This window comes from Babylonia areolata, chromosome 34 (genome assembly GCF_041734735.1).
Source record: "Babylonia areolata isolate BAREFJ2019XMU chromosome 34, ASM4173473v1, whole genome shotgun sequence".
Lineage (NCBI taxonomy): Eukaryota > Metazoa > Mollusca > Gastropoda > Neogastropoda > Buccinidae > Babylonia > Babylonia areolata.
In genome coordinates, this window is record NC_134909.1 from 16147556 (window position 1) to 16170358 (window position 22803).

The 22803-nt window shown below is 45.3% G+C and overlaps 1 protein-coding gene and 1 long non-coding RNA gene across 2 annotated transcripts in view; one reads left to right on the forward strand and one right to left on the reverse strand.

Annotated features, from left to right (window-relative positions):
• The window catches only part of LOC143277701 (uncharacterized), a 106210-nt gene that overhangs the window by 83136 nt on the left and 271 nt on the right, over positions 1-22803 (reverse strand). The window lies entirely within an intron of this gene.
• LOC143277696 (thyroid hormone receptor beta-like) overlaps positions 1-22803 on the forward strand; it is a 64220-nt gene that overhangs the window by 15395 nt on the left and 26022 nt on the right. The window lies entirely within an intron of this gene.

Below are 22803 nucleotides of genomic sequence, written 5' to 3' on the forward strand. Positions count from 1 at the left end.
ACCATCATCACGAGGAAAACTGAAGTTCTCCATCAGCCAGCCCCAGGGAAACCCCACGTTGAGCCCAACATCACAGTCAACGGTCAGAGACTCAGTGTGGTGGAGCGGTTCACATACCTTGGCAGCACACTGTCACAAAATGCGACCATTGACGATGAAGTGAACGTCAGGATTGCAAGAGCAAGCGCAACTTTTGGTAGACTCAATGCAAATGTCTGGAACAGAAGAGGCATTAGTCTTGAGACCAAGCTAAAGGTCTACAGAGCAGTAGTTCTCCCCACACTACTGTACGCCTGCGAAACTTGGACAGTGTACCAACGACATGCCAAGAAGCTGAACCACTTCCACACAACATGCCTAAGGAAGCTACTGAACATCAAGTGGCAAGACAGGACCCCGGACACGGAGGTGCTTGCAAAAGCCACCCTTCCCAGCATCTTCACCATCCTGATGCAGTCCCAGCTTCGCTGGGCTGGACACGTGGCGCGCATGCCAGACCATCGGCTGCCCAAAAGGCTCTTCTATGGCGAGCTGCAACAAGGGAAGAGATCACACGGAGGTCAGAAGAAGCGCTTCAGAGATACTCTGAAAGTCTCTCTGAAAGCGTTTGATATCAACCCAGACTCCTGGGAGGAATCTGCAGCGGACCGTGACAAATGGCGCACTGCTGTGCACAAAGGTGCCAAGTTGTGCGAGGCCAACAGGACTGCTGCAGCTGTTCAGAAGAGGCAGGCCGGAAAGTCACGGGCAAACAAGCTCCCTGACAATGATATGCCTGTCTTTGTCTGCCCCAACTGTCAGCGAACATTTCGTGCGCAGATTGGACTATTCAGCCATCTGCGCACTCACAGATAGATTCATGAGCATCCCCCCCCCACCACCACCCTCCCCCCATCCCCCAGCTGGATGACAACGATGGTCATCATCGATCTCGATGGACACACACCATTTGTGTAACCAAGTTTCAGTACATTCGTTGACTCAGTTTGACTGAAGCTGCATAACTTACAGTCCCAGTTTCCGACTTTTCTGCACTCAGCCTCCCGAACGATGACTCCGACGGCAATCTTGTTACTGTATCATGCGTGAACTTTTTGACTCACTTGTGACGGGCGCAATAGCTGAGTGGTTAAAGCGTTAGACTGTCAATCTGAGGGTCCCGGGTTCGAATCACGGTGACGGCGCCTGGTGGGTAAAGGGTGGAGATTTTTACGATCTCCCAGGTCAACATATGTGCAGACCTGCTAGTGCCTGAACCCCCTTCGTGTGTATATGCAAGCAGAAGATCAAATACGCACGTTAAAGATCCTGTAATCCATGTCAGCGTTCGGTGGGTTATGGAAACAAGAACATACCCAGCATGCACACCCCCGAAAACGGAGTATGGCTGCCTACATGGCGGGGTAAAAACGGTCATACACGTAAAAGCCCACTCGTGTGCATACGAGTGAACGTGGGAGTTGCAGCCCACGAACGCAGAAGAAGAAGAAGAAGAAGAAATTATACTCAATACATATCACAAGTGAGTCTTGAAGGCCTTGCCATTGACGCAACATCTAGACTTGTCGTTTCTCCCATTCTCTCGCCTTGACTACTGTAACTCTCTATTGTCTGGTTTGCCTGCTTCATCCATTCAGTCCCTTCAGCACATACAAAATTCTGCTGCCCGACTCGTCCTCAGAAAGAAAAGATCTAAGCACATCACTCCTCTTTTACAACATCTCCACTGGCTCCCTGTCTCACACCGAATAAAGTACAAGATCAGCACTCTGTGCTACAAATGTATTCACAAATCAGCCCCTTCCTATCTCTGTGGCTGCCTTCACCTCTACACTCCATCTCGCTCACTACGATCAGCTTCGGATCCACTCCACTTACGCATACCCAGATTCAAACTCTCGACTGTTGGCCGCCGTTCTTTCTCTGTCTCTGGACCTTGCAATTGGAATGAACTTCCTCTTTCGCTTCGTCAAGTCTCAGCTCTTTCAAGTCTGGCCTTAAAACCCACCTCTTCCCAAAATAGCCTCCCTTCCCTGCCTCTTCCTTGTCTTTAGTTTCTCCAGTTTTAGAGTTATGCGTGCGTGAGAATGACTGGTGCGAAAGCGCTTAGATTTGTCTATGCACAAGATTCAGCGCTATATAAGTACCATTATTATTATTATTATTATTATTATTATTATTATTATATTGTTCAGTCTTGTGTTTTTAACCTCCAACCTGCCTCAGGCCGTCAGACTGGAAGTGACGACAAGTTCGTCGACAGCTGTATGATTTGTTCCCTCTTTTTTTTTTCTTTGTGTGTGTGTGTGTGTGTGTGTGTGTGTGTGTGTGTGTGTGTGTCACTGTGTTTGCGTGCGTTAGCACCATGGCTTATCACTGTGCTATGCGTGCTTTCGTTGTATTGTTCAGTCTTTCGTTTTTCACCTCGACCTTGTCTTAGGCTATCTTTCAGTGGGAGTGATTACAAGTGTGCACACAACTGTGTGATTCTTGTTCTCGGTTTTATTGTTGTTGTTGTTTGTTTGTTTGTTTGTGGGGTTTTTTTGTTGTTGTTGGGTGTTTTTGTTTTTTGTTGTTGTTTTTTGTTTTGTTTTGTTTTGTTGTTGTTGTTTGTTTGTTTGTTGTTTGTTGTTTTTTTTGGGGGGGGTTGTTTTTTGGGTTTTTTTGTTTTTGTTTTTGTTTTTGTTTTTTTGGGGGGAGAGGGGGGGGTCTTTTTATGTATAACACCCTGGCTGCATTTTTCAGCTGTTAATACGTTGGTCGCAGTCATGATTAAAACTGTATTATTGTTGTTGTTGTTCTTATTTAAGATAATGATGATGATGATCTTCACCATCAGTATCATCACGATGAGTGTCTATTAATCTCTGACTTACTTTAAACAAGAATTTATTTTAAAACAATAATTTGTTTGGAGCATGTCACACACCACAGTCTTAGACATAGGCATACACGACAACATCGTACAGTGGTCTCTTCTGATTAATAGGTCCACTTATGGTAAACACGTAACGGGCGTCCTCACAACTGACCTGACCTTGACTCGGTTTTTTTTCCCCATTCAGGTCACGTACTTCTTCCACAAAGGGGTAAAGGGTCCAGGTTGGGTGGGGGGGGAATGTGGAGGGGGGAGGGGGGGGAGTCTTTCAAATCGGTCCAAAGATAACAGGGACTGCCGCCCTACTTCATCACCTGTTGTCACCTGTCCTTCTCTGGCTCACTCACCTGTTGTCACCTGTCCCTTCACTCACCTGTTGTCACCTGGGGTCTAATTCATGGACCGGGACTTTGAAGGAAGTCCGAGACTATTTCAGTTGTCTCGGACTAAAATGCGTTGTAAACTATTCATGGAGCCCGACTATGCGAAGTCTAGGACTAAACGAGGGACTAAACGGGTGAAATTTACACCCGCGATCTAGCAGGCGTAGCGATTGTAGTCTGGGTCTAAATGCCCAAACAAAAATGGCTGCTATCATCGCATACCGACGTATGCAGCGGAGAAATCGTCTTAACATTCGGCGATTCCGCATTTTTAGAGATAGAACACACCCTTTTGAGGTGTTCAGTGATGCAAAAGTGTACCAGAAGTTTCGCTTTTTCCGCCAAAATATTCTCCAACTTACGGAGGAGATAGAAGAATCGTTGGAATTTGACATTGATCGAAAGGGTGCGCTTACCCCTCTTTTGCAAGTACTTATAACATTACGGTACTACGCAACTGGGATGTTTCAAAATGCAGTCGGAGACTTGATTGGAGTGAGCCAGCCCACCGTCAGTAGAACCATCACACGTGTCACGGAGGCCCTTCTTCGGTTGAAGAACTACTACATCCGAATGCCGACACAGCATGAGGCGAATCTGTCCAAAGTCAAGTTTTTTAACATGCAAAGGTTTCCGAACACATTCGCGTGTATCGACGGTACACAAGTTCCCATCCAGGCACCCAGCGAGCAGGAACATGAGTTCGTGAACCGTAAAAACTTCCATTCTATCAATGTGCAGGTAAGTTCCCCCCTCCCCTCTTTCTCTTCCTCACACACACACACACACACACGCACACACGCACGCACACACACGCACGCACGCACACACACACACATTTTACTGCCCTCAACCTGTCTCACACTATTTTCATATTAACTAGGGCCTATTATTTTACTTCATAGACTTGCACAATAAGGGTCATGCCATAAACTGTTATGAATTCAAGGTTACTGTAGCCCTCCCTTTTAAGTGTTTTAAGTAGGCCTACATAGTGTGTAAACAATAGTCTTGGAATGAAATGTTCTGCACACCGCCTCTCTCTCTCTCTCTCAAAACACGACCACAGATTTATTTTCTCTTTTCATATCTGGATCAAAGATAGAAGAAGTTAAAACACACAAAGTACTTGGTATTACGATAGATAATAATCTAACCTGGTCTGATCATGTGTCCTATTTGTGTAAAAGGTTATCCCAGAGAGTATTTCAGCTATCAAAGGTAAAACATTTTCTCAATATCCATGCTCGCAAACAAATCTTTCATGCACACATCCAGTCAATCATAGATTATGCCTCCACAGTTTGGGACTCAACCAGTGCAAATACTTTAAAACCTTTGAACAGATTGTATAAACGAGCAGTTAAGTTAGTTCTCTTAAAATCTAACTCATTAACCCCCAAAGATTATAAATCACTGGATATTCTTCCGTTGAAACAAAGACTGGAATACAATAAAGCTTTGATAATGCACAAAGTTGCTGCTGGTAAGGCTCCTCCTACCATTCTAAACAGTTTTCCTATAAACAACAATAGATATTCTCACAAGTTCAAACTGCCTCTCCCCAGAATCGACATGTTCAAGACCAGCCTAGTATACAGCGGGGATCATACTGGAACAATTTACCTTCTTATTTAAAAAATATAACTGGGCTTGAGAACTTTAAAGTTTCTGTCAAAAAGTACATTTTTGATAAAATGCACAATGTGTGAAATGTCTATTTTCAGTTGTACCATAAATATTTCCCACCATAAGCGTTGAATAGGAATATTTGTTGTTCATTTACACACACACGCACATTCGCTCATGGTGGCTTGCTCGCTGGCTCTCCATATCGATACAGAAAAAGAAAGGGGAAAAAAAAGTTAAGTGTTTTTTTTTGTTTTGTTTTTTTGTATAAAAAAAACAATTTCCTACAGACAAAAATTATCATAAACAGAAGTCCCCCTCCCCCCTCCTTTTTAAAAACAAACAAACAAAACACACACACACACATTTTTGTCGGGAATACATCAACCCACAGGCCACTGAAATGGGCAAAATACTCGAGGAAAATAGACATATTATTGGAATTGAGTCTAGGTCAAATCTCAAAACATAATTTTTATAATTAATATTGTCTTATAGTAAAGTTAATTTTGCACCTACACACACGCGCACGTACGTGTATCCACCACTGAGCTCTGTTATTCATGTACATTTTCATTCATAGCATGAGACCTAATTTCACTTATTGAGTTTTCTTTTGGTTTCTTTCTCCTTATCCTCCCCATTCCCCTTCATCATTTCATTAACTGCATTCTAATACAATAACAAGAATCAAGATACATACCAGACTGAGAAGTGTGGGAAGACCACTGTGACTCCAATGTACTGTGTGAACTTGTAGGGCTGCTTGTCCGCTGTGAGTCCCAAGTGTCAGTCGTTTCATCTGTGGACGGAAAGGCAGTTAATAAAAGATCAATCCTGTTGAATGTGTTTTAAACAGTTTCATTTATACTAATATTGAGACTTAGTTTATGCCTGTAGTATTAATAAATAATTTATATTCTGCATCTGAAATTGTCAGACTGAGAAAGGTTAAAAAAAATAAAGAAAACACTACAATATACAATATGTTGGGTTTGCGGATTTGATTTTTGTTTGGTTGGTTGGTTGCTTGGTTGCTCTCCTTTCTTTTCTTTTCTTATTATTTTTTTTGTAATAGCAAGGTTATTTCTTTCAATGTAACTGAATCATGTTATGATGTCAAATCCACTGTCAGATTATCACAACCAGTCAACAGGCTACACACACACACACACACAACACACAACACACACCACCCCCTACCCATCCATGCAACTTATGTTCCACAACATAGGATGGACGCACACAATCAGAAAAGACAATATTATATATGTTTCTGTTTTGTTACTAAATGCCTTCAGCATGCAGTTGGTCAACTGATGACACAGCTGATTGACAAACCACTGTTATGTCAGTGCCAGGGTATTTGCCTTAGATTAGTGTGTATTAACACTTATGGCTTCACACTCTTTCAGACAAAAACACACTGAGTAAGCAAAGCTACCTTACCTTGTGAAATGCCACTCGTCAGGTTGGTGTTTGAGCCCAGGATGCCCATCACAATGTCCTCAAAAGGGATTGATGGCGTCGGCGCACCTCCCCCTGTTCGTGATGCCTCTTGTTTTTTTCGGAGGACCGAACTTTTCAAGTCTTTCCACTTCTTTTTTATTTGCTCCTGCGTTCTCCCGTTCCCTCCTATGGCGTTCACTTTAACGGTTATTCTGTCCCAAATCTCTTTTTTTTTCTTCACCGTCACACCGGTCTGAAAGGCCGACAACAGGCAAGTTGCCTCCGCTGAAATTTCCTCCAGCATCAGTGCAGTCTCTTCATCCGAAAAATTCGGTTTCTTTACCCTTTTAGCAGATTCCATAGCCGAATGTGTCGAAAGGTTGATGACAGTTGATCAAAACAAACACGAAGCGGAAATGAATACTTCTGTGCTACTTGGCATGCGCAGTGGGAAAATCCCCAGTTAAAAATAGCTTGACCTCTGTAGTCTGAGACTTCGCACACGTAGTCCGCGACTTCGTTGTCAGAGGTGAAGTCTGACTGTATGAATAGCTTACTTCTCGTAGACCCGGACTTGCCTTAGTCTTGGACTATGAAGTCTCAGACTTCGTCATTGTCCGGGACTATTGTAGTCTCGATCCATGAATTAGACCCCTGTCCCTTCACTCACCTGTTACGTGTCCTGTTGTCACCTGTCCACTTGCTCACCTGTTGTCACCTGTCCACTCGCTCACCTGTTGTCACCTGTCCACTCGCTCACCTGTTGTCACCTGTCCACTCACTCACCTGTTGTCACCTGTCCCTACGCTCACCTGTTGTCACCTGTCCACTTGCTCACCTGTTGTCACCTGTCCCTACGCTCACCTGTTGTCACCTGTCCACTTGCTCACCTGTTGTCACCTGTCCACTTGCTCACCTGTTGTCACCTGTCCCTTCTCTCACCTGTTGTCACCTGTCCACTCGCTCACCTGTTGTCACCTGTCCACTCGCTCACCATTTGTCACCTGTCCACTTCCTCACCTGTTGTCACCTGTCCCCTCGCTCACCTGTTGTCACCTGTCCACTCGCTCACCTGTTGTCACCTGTCCACTCGCTCACCTGTTGTCACCTGTCCCTTCGCTCACCTGTTGTCACCTGTCCCTTCGCTCACCTGTTGTCACCTGTCCACTTGCTCACCTGTTGTCACCTGTCCCTACGCTCACCTGTTGTCACCTGTCCCTTCGCTCACCTGTTGTCACCTGTCCCTACGCTCACCTGTTGTCACCTGTCCACTTGCTCACCTGTTGTCACCTGTCCCTTCGCTCACCTGTTGTCACCTGTCCCTTCGCTCACCTGTTGTCACGTGTCCCTTCGCTCACCTGTTGTCACGTGTCCCTTCGCTCACCTGTTGTCACCTGTCCCTTCGCTCACCTGTTGTCACCTGTCCCTTCGCTCACCTGTTGTCACCTGTCCCTTCGCTCACCTGTTGTCACCTGTCCCTTCGCTCACCTGTTGTCACCTGTCCACTTGCTCACCTGTTGTCACCTGTCCCTTTGCTCACCTGTTGTCACCTGTCCACTTGTTCACCTGTTGTCACCTGTCCATTTGCTCACCTGTTGTCACCTGTCCACTTGTTCACCTGTTGTCACCTGTCCCTTCGCTCACCTGTTGTCACCTGTCCCTTCGCTCACCTGTTGTCACCTGTCCCTTCGCTCACCTGTTGTCACCTGTCCACTTGCTCACCTGTTGTCACCTGTCCCTTCTCTCACCTGTTGTCACCTGTCCACTCGCTCACCTGTTGTCACCTGTCCCTTCGCTCACCTGTTGTCACCTGTCCACTCGCTCACCTGTTGTCACCTGTCCCTTCACTCACTTGTTGTCACCTGTCCACTTGCTCACCTGTTGTCACCTCTCCACTTGTTCACCTGTTGTCACGTGTCCCTTCGCTCACCTGTTGTCACCTGTCCACTTGCTCACCTGTTGTCACCTGTCCCTTCACTCACCTGTTGTCACCTGTCCCTTCACTCACCTGTTGTCACCTGTCCACTTGCTCACCTGTTGTCACCTGTCCCTTCTCTCACCTGTTGTCACCTGTCCACTCGCTCACCTGTTGTCACCTGTCCACTCACTCACCTGTTGTCACCTGTCCCTTCTCTCACCTGTTGTCACCTGTCCCTTCGCTCATCTGTTGTCACCTGTCCCTTCGCTCACCTGTTGTCACGTGCCCCTTCGCTCACCTGTTGTCACATGTCCCTTCTCTCACCTGTTGTCACGTGCCCCTTCGCTCACCTGTTGTCACCTGTCCACTTGCTCACCTGTTGTCACCTGTCCCTTCTCTCACCTGTTGTCTCCTGTCCCTTCCCTCACCTGTTGTCACCTGTCCCTTCGCTCACCTGTTGTCACGTGCCCCTTCGCTCACCTGTTGTCACGTGTCCCTTCTCTCACCTGTTGTCACCTGTCCCTTCGCTCACCTGTTGTCACCTGTCCCTTCGCTCACCTGTTGTCACCTGTCCACTTGCTCACCTGTTGTCACCTGTCCCTTCGCTCACCTGTTGTCACGTGCCCCTTCGCTCACCTGTTGTCACCTGTCCCTTCTCTCACCTGTTGTCACCTGTCCACTTGCTCACCTGTTGTCACCTGTCCCTTCGCTCACCTGTTGTCACCTGTCCCTACGCTCACCTGTTGTCACCTGTCCCTACGCTCACCTGTTGTCACCTGTCCACTTGCTCACCTGTTGTCACCTGTCCCTTCGCTCACCTGTTGTCACCTGTCCCTTCGCTCACCTGTTGTCACCTGTCCCTTCGCTCACCTGTTGTCACCTGTCCACTTGCTCACCTGTTGTCACCTGTCCCTTCTCTCACCTGTTGTCACCTGTCCACTTGCTCACCTGTTGTCACCTGTCCCTTCTCTCACCTGTTGTCACCTGTCCCTTCGCTCACCTGTTGTCACCTGTCCCTTCGCTCACCTGTTGTCACCTGTCCCTTCTCTCACCTGTTGTCACCTGTCCCTTCGCTCACCTGTTGTCACATGTCCCTTCTCTCACCTGTTGTCACCTGTCCCTTCGCTCACCTGTTGTCACCTGTCCCTTCACTCACCTGTTGTCACCTGTCCCTTCACTCACCTGTTGTCACCTGTCCCTTCACTCACCTGTTGTCACCTGTCCCTTCGCTCACCTGTTGTCACCTGTCCACTCGCTCACCTGTTGTCACCTGTCCACTTGCTCACCTGTTGTCACCTGTCCCTTCGCTCACCTGCTGTCACCTGTCCCTTCGCTCACCTGTTGTCACCTGTCCACTTGCTCACCTGTTGTCACCTGTCCCTTCGCTCACCTGTTGTCACCTGTCCCTTCGCTCACCTGTTGTCACCTGTCCACTCGCTCACCTGTTGTCACCTGTCCCTTCGCTCACCTGTTGTCACCTGTCCACTTGCTCACCTGTTGTCACCTGTCCCTTCGCTCACCTGTTGTCACCTGTCCACTCGCTCACCTGTTGTCACCTGTCCACTCACTCACCTGTTGTCACCTGTCCACTCGCTCACCTGTTGTCACCTGTCCACTCGCTCACCTGTTGTCACCTGTCCACTCGCTCACCTGTTGTCACCTGTCCACTCGCTCACCTGTTGTCACCTGTCCCTTCGCTCACCTGTTGTCACCTGTCCACTTGCTCACCTGTTGTCACCTGTCCACTTGCTCACCTGTTGTCACCTGTCCCTTCGCTCACCTGTTGTCACCTGTCCCTTCGCTCACCTGTTGTCACCTGTCCCTTCGCTCACCTGTTGTCACCTGTCCCTTCGCTCACCTGCTGTCACCTGTCCCTTCGCTCTCTCCCTTTATCTCACTCTCTCTCTCTCTCTCTCTCTCTCTCCTTTGTGTTAACCCCTTCATCCTCGAGGAGTGAACAAACTCGGTAGGCTTCCATGCCATATTGCAGCAGAAAAAACACCCAAAACAACTGTACAAAATATGTACTGGTTTTCCTCCAAATCACGTGTGGACACATCCGGAAATATTGGTAAAGTTATTTCCCTTCCTTTGCGGTGTGTGAACATTGAAAAACGGTTTTTTTTAATAATGAATCGAATGTTGACGCTAGAGCCATACATTCTGGCGCAAGAATGTTTCCCAAATCTACATAATTTGAATAACATCACAGACTCTCTTAGGGAAATTCCGAACACTTAACAAACCTTGTGCTGATAATACTTGCTTACGCAGCTGGCTTAGATACCGTGTCCAGGGTCACGTAAATGTTTTTTCAACCACTTGAGCAAGACAGGCGAACCAGCCAGCGTGATAAGAAACACTAGAAAGAGCTGGACAGTACAAGGTCTTCAGAGAATAAGCACAGTACAACACAGTGCAGTACACAGAACATAGAAATAAAGAAATGAAATGAAATAAAAAATAAAATGATAAGAACGGCCAATAAGAATAGTTACTGGAATAGTCTATTAAAAGTAACAAAGCGATGAAAAGAACAATTATTGGTACATTATCATGTACGTACGTACGCACACACACACACACACACACACACACACACACACACACACACATTATAAAACAAGCAAACAAAGACATACGTACACATTTACGCCCACACACTCAGACACACACACGCACTTACTGTTCATTTGCTGGCACGATCACACATACATTGAATTGTTCATTCATCATGGCATGGCACCTACTGCACTGAGTACAAGCAAGCATTTGCAAAAGACCGCGAGTAGGTTAATCAAAAGTATCGAATAGAAATATTTTTATGTTAGTTTTAATAAAAGAGAGATATGGCTGGAATTTGAAGAAGAACGCGTACGTTTAACGAAAAGCACATTCCGAGTGGCACGGCTTTTGACGGAGTAAGCGAAGGAAACATATATATATGCTCTTTGTGTGGACATCACGTAGGTATAATAGCCATTCTGGCATTGATATATTAGAGGAAACCATGGTACGCGAAAACACAAAGACAGGGGTGGGGGGGGGGGGGGTGTCAGTTATGACAGATAGCGACAGTGACCGGCCTAAACCGGCCTTAACTCCTTGCCTACAACCCCCTCATGATTCTGACCTCTTTTTTAGGGGGGGGGGGGGGGGTTGACTGAACTCTCACTCTTCCGGGATGTCCTCCACCCCCCACACCCCCTCCCCCCACCTCTCGGCGCCCCCACCCATCCACCACCTCCGCCCCACCACCGTCACCATTTTTCACATACTGGGGGGAGCGGGGGGGGGGGGGGGGGGGGGGGGGGGGATCGGTGGGAGGGGGGAATAATGTCTTAAACGTGATTTGATTCTCATGTGGTATGTGGTCTGAAACATGTATATATTCGTTGTTGGTGCGACCTGTTTGCATTGTCACAAGATTTTTTTTTTTTTTTTTTTTTTTTTTTAGCATGGTTTTTTCCTGCATTTTGTGGATCAAGTGAGAAGTATTCCTAAGCGAACTGGTTCTTTGAACGTTTCAATCAACATTTCAACATTTTTGAACTGGTTTTAAGAACTGGACGGGTTGATCAGCCCCTGAAATGGCCTTGACTGACATGATTAGATTTGGTTTGGTTTAATTAGATTCTCTCTCTGTCTCTCTCTCCCTGTATTTAAATGTGCATGTATGTACGTGCATAGCTGTGTATATGTGTACATATACACGAGTTTGGATAACTATGTGCAAATGTTCAAATTATGTAATATGGTTTTTGATCATAACTTGCGTGACCTTGCAGGGAATCATTCATCTGATGTGACTATGAATTTGTAACCACCCTCAATGACATGGGCCAGTGGCCTATTCATTAAACCATTCAGTGTTCAGTGTTCAGTGTTCAGTGTTCTCTCCCTGTAACCTTCTCTTCCCCCCCCCCCCCCACCTCTCTCTCTCTCTCTCTCTCTCTCTCTCTGTGTACTTCTGTTTGCTCTCTGTCTCGCTCGCTGTCACGCGTACGTGCGCACGCAGAAACTTTAATCACACACACACACACACACACACACACACATACCGTGCAGCGGTGGGGCTATATGTCTGTGATGAAATCGATCACCCACAAATTAACAGATGTGACTGGTGCGACTAAGAATGCCGATTTTAGTGCTTTGTTGTTCTTCTTTTTCGTTATTATCATCGTCGTCGTCAGATCTATCATTATCCTCATTAATGTGGTTGTCCGTGTTCTTATTGTTGTTATTATCATTATCCTTTTTCTTCTACTTCTTCTTCTTCTAGCTGCTGCTGCTGTAGCTGTTGTTAGTTTGACGATACCACATGCACGTATGTACACACACGCGTGTATGTGTGCGTGTGTACACAATACCACTGCCACCACTACCACCACCAACAAAAACACCACATTGAAGCGGACGTGGCGATAAATGTAATATGATGACCGCTTAAAGGTCACAAAGTTGTATCACAAAAACCCATTAACTCTCTCCATACGAACGGCGAAAGAAACGACGTTAACAGCGTTTCACTCCAATTACCACCATCAAAATATTGCAAGCGGAAGGTTCTTATACTGAAGAGGTGAATGTTGACAAAGAATACCACAATTCTGACGACGGAAGCTAAAGGTTGGGTCATTCAGACACCCACTGGACATCCGAGGGGTCTGTGTAGAGCAGAAGAGAGGACTGGCCGTACTGAGTGAGTTAAAAGTGTTGGCATAGTGGTAAAGAGAGAATCTGAGAACAGTGGTTCGAATCCCACAGTCTCCAGTATTTTCTTCCCTTCCACTGGACTTTGAGTGGTAGTCTTGACGCCAGTCGTTGTCGGATGGGACGATAAACCGAAGTCCCGTGTTTGTTTGTAACATGCACTTAGCGCATGTAAAAGAACCCATGGCAACAAAAGGGGTTCTCCCTGGCAGAATCCTGTAGAAAAAATGTTTAATCTACTTTGATAGAAAAACAAATAGATTAGTAGCTAGAAACAAAAATATTTATCATGAAAAGATTTTTTTTTTAAATGGGTGTCACTTTCACTGCAGCGATATGCTCTATCTTTGGAGAGCAGAGAAATTTATTGTGACAAAAGAAAAAAAAACAATATAGTGCATTACAATGCAGAGGGGAATAAATTGAAACCTACGAAAATATTCATATGAAAAATTAGAGTGAAAGAAGACCAAATCAACCAGCCAATTAAACACACATAAGGAAACACACACACACACACACACACACACACACACACACACACACACACACACACACACACACACACACACTCACTCACTCACTCACTAACTCACTGACATACACACACAATCACACTTTTTTTTAAAGCCAGTACTGTGCCATCACCTTCACCGTCTATTGTTGATGTCTTCGCAAACGCCACTGTCATTATCATGATCGTCGTTGTCGTTTCCCCCATTTCTCGTTTCTTTTTCTCTCTTTCATTTTTCTCTTAGATTTGCATTAGGAAAAGACAAGAAACCAGCTCCGATGATAAAGGAATTATTTATGATAAAAAATAAGGGGGACTTACCACAATTTCTCACACTTGTGAGAGACATAAGCATTAAAGAATAACTTGCGACAGTGATGATTAAAAAAATGTTCTATTTTAGATAGTTGATAGATACTTTTTGATACTTTTTTTTTACGTAGTAACGAGATGTGATGTAACCATGACAGGTTATTGCCATCTGTAACACCAAGAGAAAGAGAGAGGGAGAGACAGACAGACACACATAGAGACAGAAAGAGAGACAGAGAGAGAGAGAGAGTGAAAGGGAGAGACAGAGACAGACAAAAAGAGAGACAGACAGACATACAGAGAGACACACTGAGAGATAGAAAGAGAGAGGGGGAGAGGGAAAGACACAGAGAGACAGACAGACAGACAGACAGATACACATAGAGACAGAAAGAGAGAGACACACACAGACAGAGAGTGAAAGGGAGAGACATATACAGACAGAAAGAGACAGACAGACAGAGAGACAGAAACAGAGAGGGAAAGACACAGAGAGACAGACAGACAGAGAGAGGGAGACAGACAGACAGACACACATAGAGACAGAAAGAAAGACTGAGAGAGAGACACACACAGACAGAGAGTGAAAGGGAGAGACAGAGACAGACAGAGAGACAGACAGACATACAGAGAGACACACTGAGAGATAGAAAGAGAGAGGGAAAGACACAGAAAAACAGACAGACAGAGAGAGGGAGACAGACAGACAGACACACATAGAGACAGAAAGAGAGACTCAGACAGACAGAGAGTGAAAGGGAGAGACAGACAGAGAGACAGACAGACATACAGAGAGATAGAAAGAGAGAGGGAGAGAGGGAAAGACACAGAAAAACAGACAGACAGAGAGAGGGAGACAGACAGACAGACATACATAGAGACAGAAAAAGAGACTCAGACAGACAGTGAGTGAAAGGGAGAGACAGACAGACAGACATACAGAGAGACACACTGAGAGATAGAAAGAGATAGAGAGAGATGGAAAGACACAGACAGACAGAGACAGAAAGGGAGAGAGACAGAGATAGAGGGACAGAGACAGAGAGAGACACACAGAGAGAGAGAGAGCGAGGCGTTAATTGAAGGCAGGACGATAACTGAATATCCATAGTGCTGCAGCAGTGAAACGTAGTGGTAAGAAGTGAGTATGTGTCTGTGTGTGTCTGTGTGTGTGTCTGTGTGTGTAACTCAAGTAACTCCAAGAGAGAATGAAAGGGAGAGACAGACAGAAAGACAGACATACAGAGAGACAGAAAGAGATAGGGAGAGATGGAAAGACAGAGAGACAGACAGACAGAGACAGAAAGGGAGAGAGAGAAAGACAGAGAGAGAGAGAGACGCAAATTGAAGGCAGAACGATAACTGAACGTCCGTAGTGCTGCAGCAGTGAAACGTAGTGGTAAGAAGTGTGTGTGTGTGTCTGTGTGTCTGTCTGTGTCTCTGTGTGTGTGTCTCTGTGTGTGTGTCTGTGTGTGTGTGTGTCTGTCTGTGTGTCTGTCTGTGTGTGTGTGTCTGTGTCTGTCTGTGTGTGTGTGTGTCTATGTGTGCCTGTGTGTGTGTCTGTGTGTCTGTCTGTGTGTGTGTCTGTCTGTGTGTGTGTGTGTCTGTGTCTGTGTCTGTGTCTGTGTCTGTCTGTCTGTGTCTGTGTGTGTGTCTGTGTTATGAAGAATTTTCGCACAAACGATGATTGCGTTACGAACCCAAACACATGCAAAAAACAACCATCGATGTGTGTGGATGTTTGTACAGAATTATTGCAAGAGACAACCCTCCTATTGCCGTGGTTTCCTTTACGTGCACTGATCGCATGCTGCGCACGTACGGGAGCTCAGTTAATCATTCTCATCGGGGGGGAAAAAAAAAAAAAAGAAAAAAAACATGTTGGCCTGGTTTGGCTGTTTCCATCTTGGGTCGAGATCATTTGTTCTTGATTGGTCGTTGAAATCCTTTTGGATTCTATAGTCATGCGCTCTTCCTCTGTGTGTGTGTGTGTGTGTGTGTGTGTGTGTGTGTGTGTGTGTGTGTGTGTGTGTGCGAGCGAGAGAGAGAGAGAGAAGCGCAGAGGAACTCTAAGGGTTTTGAAAAAAACCTTCTGCGCAATCAGCACGACCCAGCAAGAGCCGGTTTTGCTATGCAGCACTTTCTTGAGATAACAGTATACCACCACCCACACATGTTGGCTTGCACGAAAGCAGTTGGGTAAATACGTACAAGTACGATCTCATGCTGCGTGATCCCGCGAATGGCACTAAAAAAAAAAAAAAAAAAAAAAAAAAAAAAAAAAAAGTGCACTCGAGTTCGTTGTAGAGAAATCGGGTACGTGAATTTCACAAGGCGAAAAAGTGTTCCCGTTTTCTCCAGGGACAATGAACAAGAAGTCACAATAATTACATTCCACATGAAAAAACGTGGCACCAACCGTTCGAAACATGAAGGCCGCAAGCTATCTGTTACACAATGAGTTTCTTTTTCTTCTTCTTCTTCTTCGTTCGTGGGCTGCAACTCCCACGTTCACTAGTATATACACGAGTGGGCTTTTACGTGTATGACCGTTTTTTCCCCGTCATGTAGGCAGCCATACTCTGTTTTCGGGAGTGTACATGCTGGATATGTTCTTGTTTCCATAACCCACCGAATCTTTGACGTGCGCATTAAATATTTTGATCTTCTGCTTGCGTATACACACGAAGGGGGTTCAGACACGAGCAGGTATGTACATAAGTTATGTTGGCGTAGGAGATGGGAAAAATCTCCACCCTTTACCCACCAGGCGCCGCTAGCGAGATTCGAACCCGGGACCCTCAGATTGAAAGTCCAACGCTTCAACCACTCGGCTATTGAGCCCGTCAGTTTGCTATTGATTTCCGATGTTGAATTTGAGGTCCGATGCATTGCAGTGATCCATCTTATGCGATGTGTTTCAGCGTCAGTACTGTTCATGTCTTCGCTAACGCCACAGTCATTATCATGATCGTCGTTGTCGTCGCCCCCCTTTTTTTCTCTTTGCTTTCTCTCTCTCTCTCTCATTTTTCTCTCAGATTTGCATTGGGAAAGCAACTCCGATGATAAAGGAATTATTTTTGATAAAAATATGGGGCACTTCCCACGATTTCTCAAATATTGTGTGTCTCTCTCTCTGTGTCTCTCTCCCTCCCTCCCTGTCTCTGTCTGTTTTTCCCCCTCTGTCTCTCTCTCTATCTCTATCTCCGTCCCTCTCTCTGTCTCTCTCTCCCTGTCTCTCTCGCTCTCTCTCTCTCCCCGTGCGTTGTCATACAAATTGCGTTGATAAACCTCCACCGTTAAGAATACACAGTAGTCCCACCCAGCCACCCTCTTTCTCTCTCCTTCCCTGTCTCTCTGTTTCTGTCTCTCTCTCTCTCTCTCTCTCTATCTATCTCTAACTCCTTCCCTCTCTCTGTCTCTCTCTCCCTGTCTCTCTCGCTCTCTCTCTCTCCCCGTGCGTTGTCATACAAATTGCGTTGATAAACCTCCACCGTTAAGAATACACAGTAGTCCCACCCACCCACCACCCACTCTCTCTCTCTCCTTCCCTGTCTCTCTGTTTCTGTCTCTGTCTCTGTCTCTCTCTCGGTCCCTCCTTGGCCCCCCTCCACCCCTCTCTCTATCTCCCCCTCTCTCTTTCTTAGTCTCTCTCTCTCTTTCTCCCCATGTCCATGTCAGAAATGAGTCTGGACATCAGAAGGAAGGAGAACTGACGACTGAGCGAAGACAGCAGCAAAGAAAGAAAAAGAAAAAAAAAAGATGAAAAAGGGGGGAGGGGAGGTGGTGGGAGTGAGGGGTGGGGGTGACTGAGGGGGGCAAAGAATTCCACAGGCAGCATAGAAATACATTGTGCCATGCACTGTCCGCACAGAGAATTGATTGAGTGATGTTACACTTCAAAGAGACTATCATGACATGAGTACTTCAGTTCAACTTTAAAACAAGAGAGGCAAGGCCTTCAAGACTCACTTGTGATAAATTAAGTCCCCTAGCATTAATTACAGAGTAATTTCCCTTTTTTACTATCTGCACCAAAACGTTTGCAAAATAGATAAAAATTCCATGCTTAGCAAAAGAAGTTCCTGTTTGAACAAAACATGATAATAATGACTCCTCTTGTTGTTGTGTCAGAATAAGAGGTCAAAGTGCCAAGTTTAGAGAATACAAAAAATATAAATATAACAGTAAATGCAGTTTGCATATAATTAGGCTTCTTTTTTATTTTTTTGTGCCCATCCCAGAGGTGCAATATTGTTTTAAACAAGATGACTGGAAAGAACTGAATTTTTCCTATTTTTATGCCAAATTTGGTGTCAACTGATAACGCATTTGCAGAGAAAATGTCAATGTTAAAGTTTACCACGGACACACAGACACACGTACACACACACACACACACACACACACACACACACACACACACACACACACACAGAGAGAGAGAGAGAGAGAGAGAGAGACAACCGAACACCGGGTTAAAACATAGACTCACTTTGTTTACACAAGTGAGTCAAAAAAACCTAATTTAGTGGACCCTCTTCTCAGACTTAGGTTCCGATTCGCAGATCTGTTTTAAGTCTAATTTTCACACACACGCGCGCGCGCGCACACACACACACACACACACACACACACACACACACACACACACACACACACACACAGACACACACCATCAATGAACCACAACTTGACCTCGGGCAGTTGGGTTTTTTTTGTTTTTTCTTTTCTTTTCTTTTTTTTTTCTTTTTTTTTCTTTTCTTTCTTTTTTTTTCTTTTCTTTTTTAGCAGTAGCAGCTGGTGGCAGTCAATGGCCACTCTGTGGGCAGCTAAAACTGAACTGCCACGTGACGGCCGCGTGTATGTAGCCAGTTATTGGACGGGTCAGGCCCAACACTACTCAGCTTATATCACAGATTGACGTAAGTCTACAGTTCGGCCAACAACAAAGTGAGAGCTGTATTATCAATGGTTTCTCCATCCACTGCAGTTGGAAATCATTTACAACATATTCTTTCGTGAAGGACTATGACTCTCAATCAAACCATGTGGCAAAATTGCGCTGTCTCTTAGTGCTGCAGCCTTGGGGGGTGGGTGGGGGGAGGGGGGGGGGCTAGTTGGCCTTTTGGGAACCATCCCCAACGTCGACTGTCCTTGAACCATATTGGCCGAGAGAGTGGGGATGTAACTTGGGCAAGACACTCTCCACCATAATCAAATCCTAGCCCAGATTGTCAGGACAGCAGTTACCTCCTCTGCTGTTCTGGCGGGTGGTCACAGTCGGACACGACTGATTATCATACAGTGCTGGCCGAATGGTTAGAGCGCGAGGTTCTCCGTCGTCCGAGGTTCCTCTAAGTTCGAGCCTCGAGATTTCGGTGTACCTGGGTACACCCCCTGAGAGAGGGGAACAGGGAAAGAAGTGGTGACATGAGGCATGGGTGGGGTGGAGAAGGAAGGGGTTGGATTTTCGTCAAAAATCATAATTGTGAATAGACGTTAAACATAAAGATCGAAAATAACGCACGCACGCACGCGCGCGCGCACACACACACACACACACACACACACACACACACACACACACACACACACACACACACCACAACACAACACAATACAACACAACACAACATAACACACACACACACACACACACACACACACACACACACACACACACACACACACACACACACACACACAACACAATACAACACAACATAACACACACACACACACACACACACACACACACACACACAAGGAAAAAAATCATACGGCCTTGTGCGAACTTGTCATCACACACACACTGAACCACACACACACACACACACACACACACACACACACACACACACACAACACAACACAACACAACACAACACAACACAACACAACACAACACAACACAACACACACACACAACACAACACAACACAACACAACACACACACACACACACACACACACACACACACAAGGAAAAAAATCATACGGCCTTGTGCGAACTTGTCATCACACACACACTGAACCACACACACACACACACACACACACACACACACACACACACACACACACACACAACACAACACAATACAATACAATACAATACAATACAACACAACACAACACAACACAACATAACACACACACACACACAACACAATACAACACAACACAATACAACACAACACAACATAACACACACACACACACACACACACACACACACACACACACAAGGAAAAAAATCATACGGCCTTGTGCGAACTTGTCATCACACACACACTGAACCACACACACACACAGACACACACACACACACACACACACACACACACACACACTCGTTACTACCAACACAACGGCATAGCATATGGAGAACAGGTGTTTATCAACTACTGAGAAGAGGGTGGGGCAGAAATGGGAAGGGAATGTGTGTGTGTATTGTGTGTGTGTGGTGTGTGTGTGTGTGAGAGAGAGAGAGAGAGTGGGGGGCGCGGGGGGGGCTCTCGTAACAAGAGAGTGACCTGACCCTGATCCTGACCCGTGGGCAATAATAGAGGTTTTCAACAAACAACAACAAAAAATCATAGATTATACAAGAGAAAGGAAAAGAAAAAGAACGTATGTTTGTGCGTAGAGTAGAGTGTATAGATGGGGGGGTGGGGGGGGGTGGTAGCGTAGAGGGTGGATAGGGGTGGTGGGGTGAGAAACTTGGTTGGAACAGCACAAAAAGCCTGTTTGTTATGTATACAGTTAAAAAATATATAAAAAATAAATAAATAAAAATAATATAAAAAAACAGCTGTTATATCCACATGTCTGTTGGCCAGTATATAGGTATAATATCCACGTTTCTACAGACACACGCCGATGCTCGTCGTTTCGTTTTTGTGTAGTGGCTGTACCAAAGAGCCTATACCTCTGTTCTTCTACCATAGAACCTGTACCTCTGTTCTACCAAAGAGCCTATATCTTTCTCCTTCCAAATAGCCTATATTTCTATCCTCGTACCGAAGAGCCTATACCCCTATCCTCCTACCAAAGAGCCTATACCTCTATTCTCCTACCACTCACACGTCCAATATCGAAAGAAACAGCACAAAAAAGCCGGTTTGTTATGTATACAGTTTAATAAAAAACAAAAATTAAAAAACAGCTGTCATATCCACATGTCTGCTGGCTAGTAGGTAGGTATAATATCCCCGTTTCTACAGACACACGCCGATGTTCGTCGTTTGGTTCTTGTGTAGTGGCTGTACCAAAGAGCCTATACCTCTGTTCTTCTACCATAGAACCTATACCTCTGTTCTCCTACCAAAGAGCCTATACCTCTACTCTCCTACCAAAGAGCCTATATTTCTATCCTCCTACCGAAGAGCCTATATCTCTACTCTCCTACCATAAAACCAATACCTCTGTTCTCCTACCAAAGAGCCTGTATCTCTACTCTCCTACCAAAGAGCCTGTGTTTCTATCCTCCTACCGAAGAGCCTATATCTCTACTCTCCTACCAAAGAGCCTATACCTCTATTTTCTTGCCAAAGGGGCTAAACTTGTATTCTCCTGCTGAAGAGCCTATACCTCTATTCTCCTACCAAAGAGGTTATACTTCTATTTTCCTACCAAAAAGCCTATACCTCTATTCTCCTACCAAAGAGGTTATACTTCTATTTTCCTACCAAAAAGCCTATACCTCTACTTTCCTACCGAAGAGAATATACCCCTGTTCTCCTACCAAAGAGCTAGTACCTTTACTCTCCTACCAAAGAGGCTATACTTCTGTCCTCCTACCATAGAGCCTATACCTCTACTTTCCTACCACAAAGCCTATACCTTTACTCTCCTACCAAAGACCCTATATTTATATCCTCTTACCAAAGAGCTTATACCGCCGTTCTCCTACCAAAGAGCCTATACCACTATTCTACCAAAAAAAACTATACCTCTATCCTCCTACCAAAAAGCCAATACCTCTACTCTCCTACCAAAGAGCCTATACCACTATTCTACCAAAGCAAACTATACCTCTATCCTCCTACCAAAAAGCCAATACCTCTACTCTCCTACCACAGAGCCTATACCACTATTCTACAAAAAAAAACTATACCTCTATCCTCCTACCAAAAAGCCAATACCTCTACTCTCCTACCAAAGAGCCTATACCCCTATTCTCCTACCAAAGAGCCTATACCTCTATTCTCCTACCACTCACACGTCCAATATCGAAAGAAAAATCCATCTGTAAACATTATAAACATCATCTCAGAATGAATGTGTATTAATGTGGTATAGAATCACTGATTAGAAGATTTCTTGCTGTGACAAAATTGTAAACCCAAACATTAAATGATAATGATAATGATAATCATGATGTTATTAATAATAATAGTACAACTACTACAACTACTACTGCACCAGCCGCCGTGGTGAAGTGGTTAGCGTCCCGGACTGACGGCTGGGAGGACGTGGGTTCAAAGAAAAAAAAGTGCACATGCATGCACGTGCGTGCGCGCGCACAAAATAGAGAGAGACAGAGAGAATAAAATGAAAACTAAAAGATACCCACTTTTCCTTTTCTTTCACCAAATTCGCTTGTACTCTCTAAAAAGAATACAGATAGCCTCCCCCCCTGTCCCCCCTCCACACACACACACCCCTCCCCTCACCGATTAACGCATCAGCTGACATCGGACTGTCATGAACCTCCTGTTTTACCTGAGTATACCTGTAATTAGGCAAATTTACGGATCAGTCACTCGCCGCGTCGTTACCACTCCTGGCCATTGTAGTAAAAGCCATTTCCAATCTGTAGGTCGGTCGGTCGGTCGGTCCAGCACGGTTAAAATAGAATTTTAAAAAAAATAATGATTAGTATTTATACAGCGCTGACTCTTGTGCAGAGACGAATCACAGCATTTCACACCAGTCAGTCACACGCATGCATAACTCTTGACTGAAAAAAAAAACCCACCTGAAAAAACAACGAAGG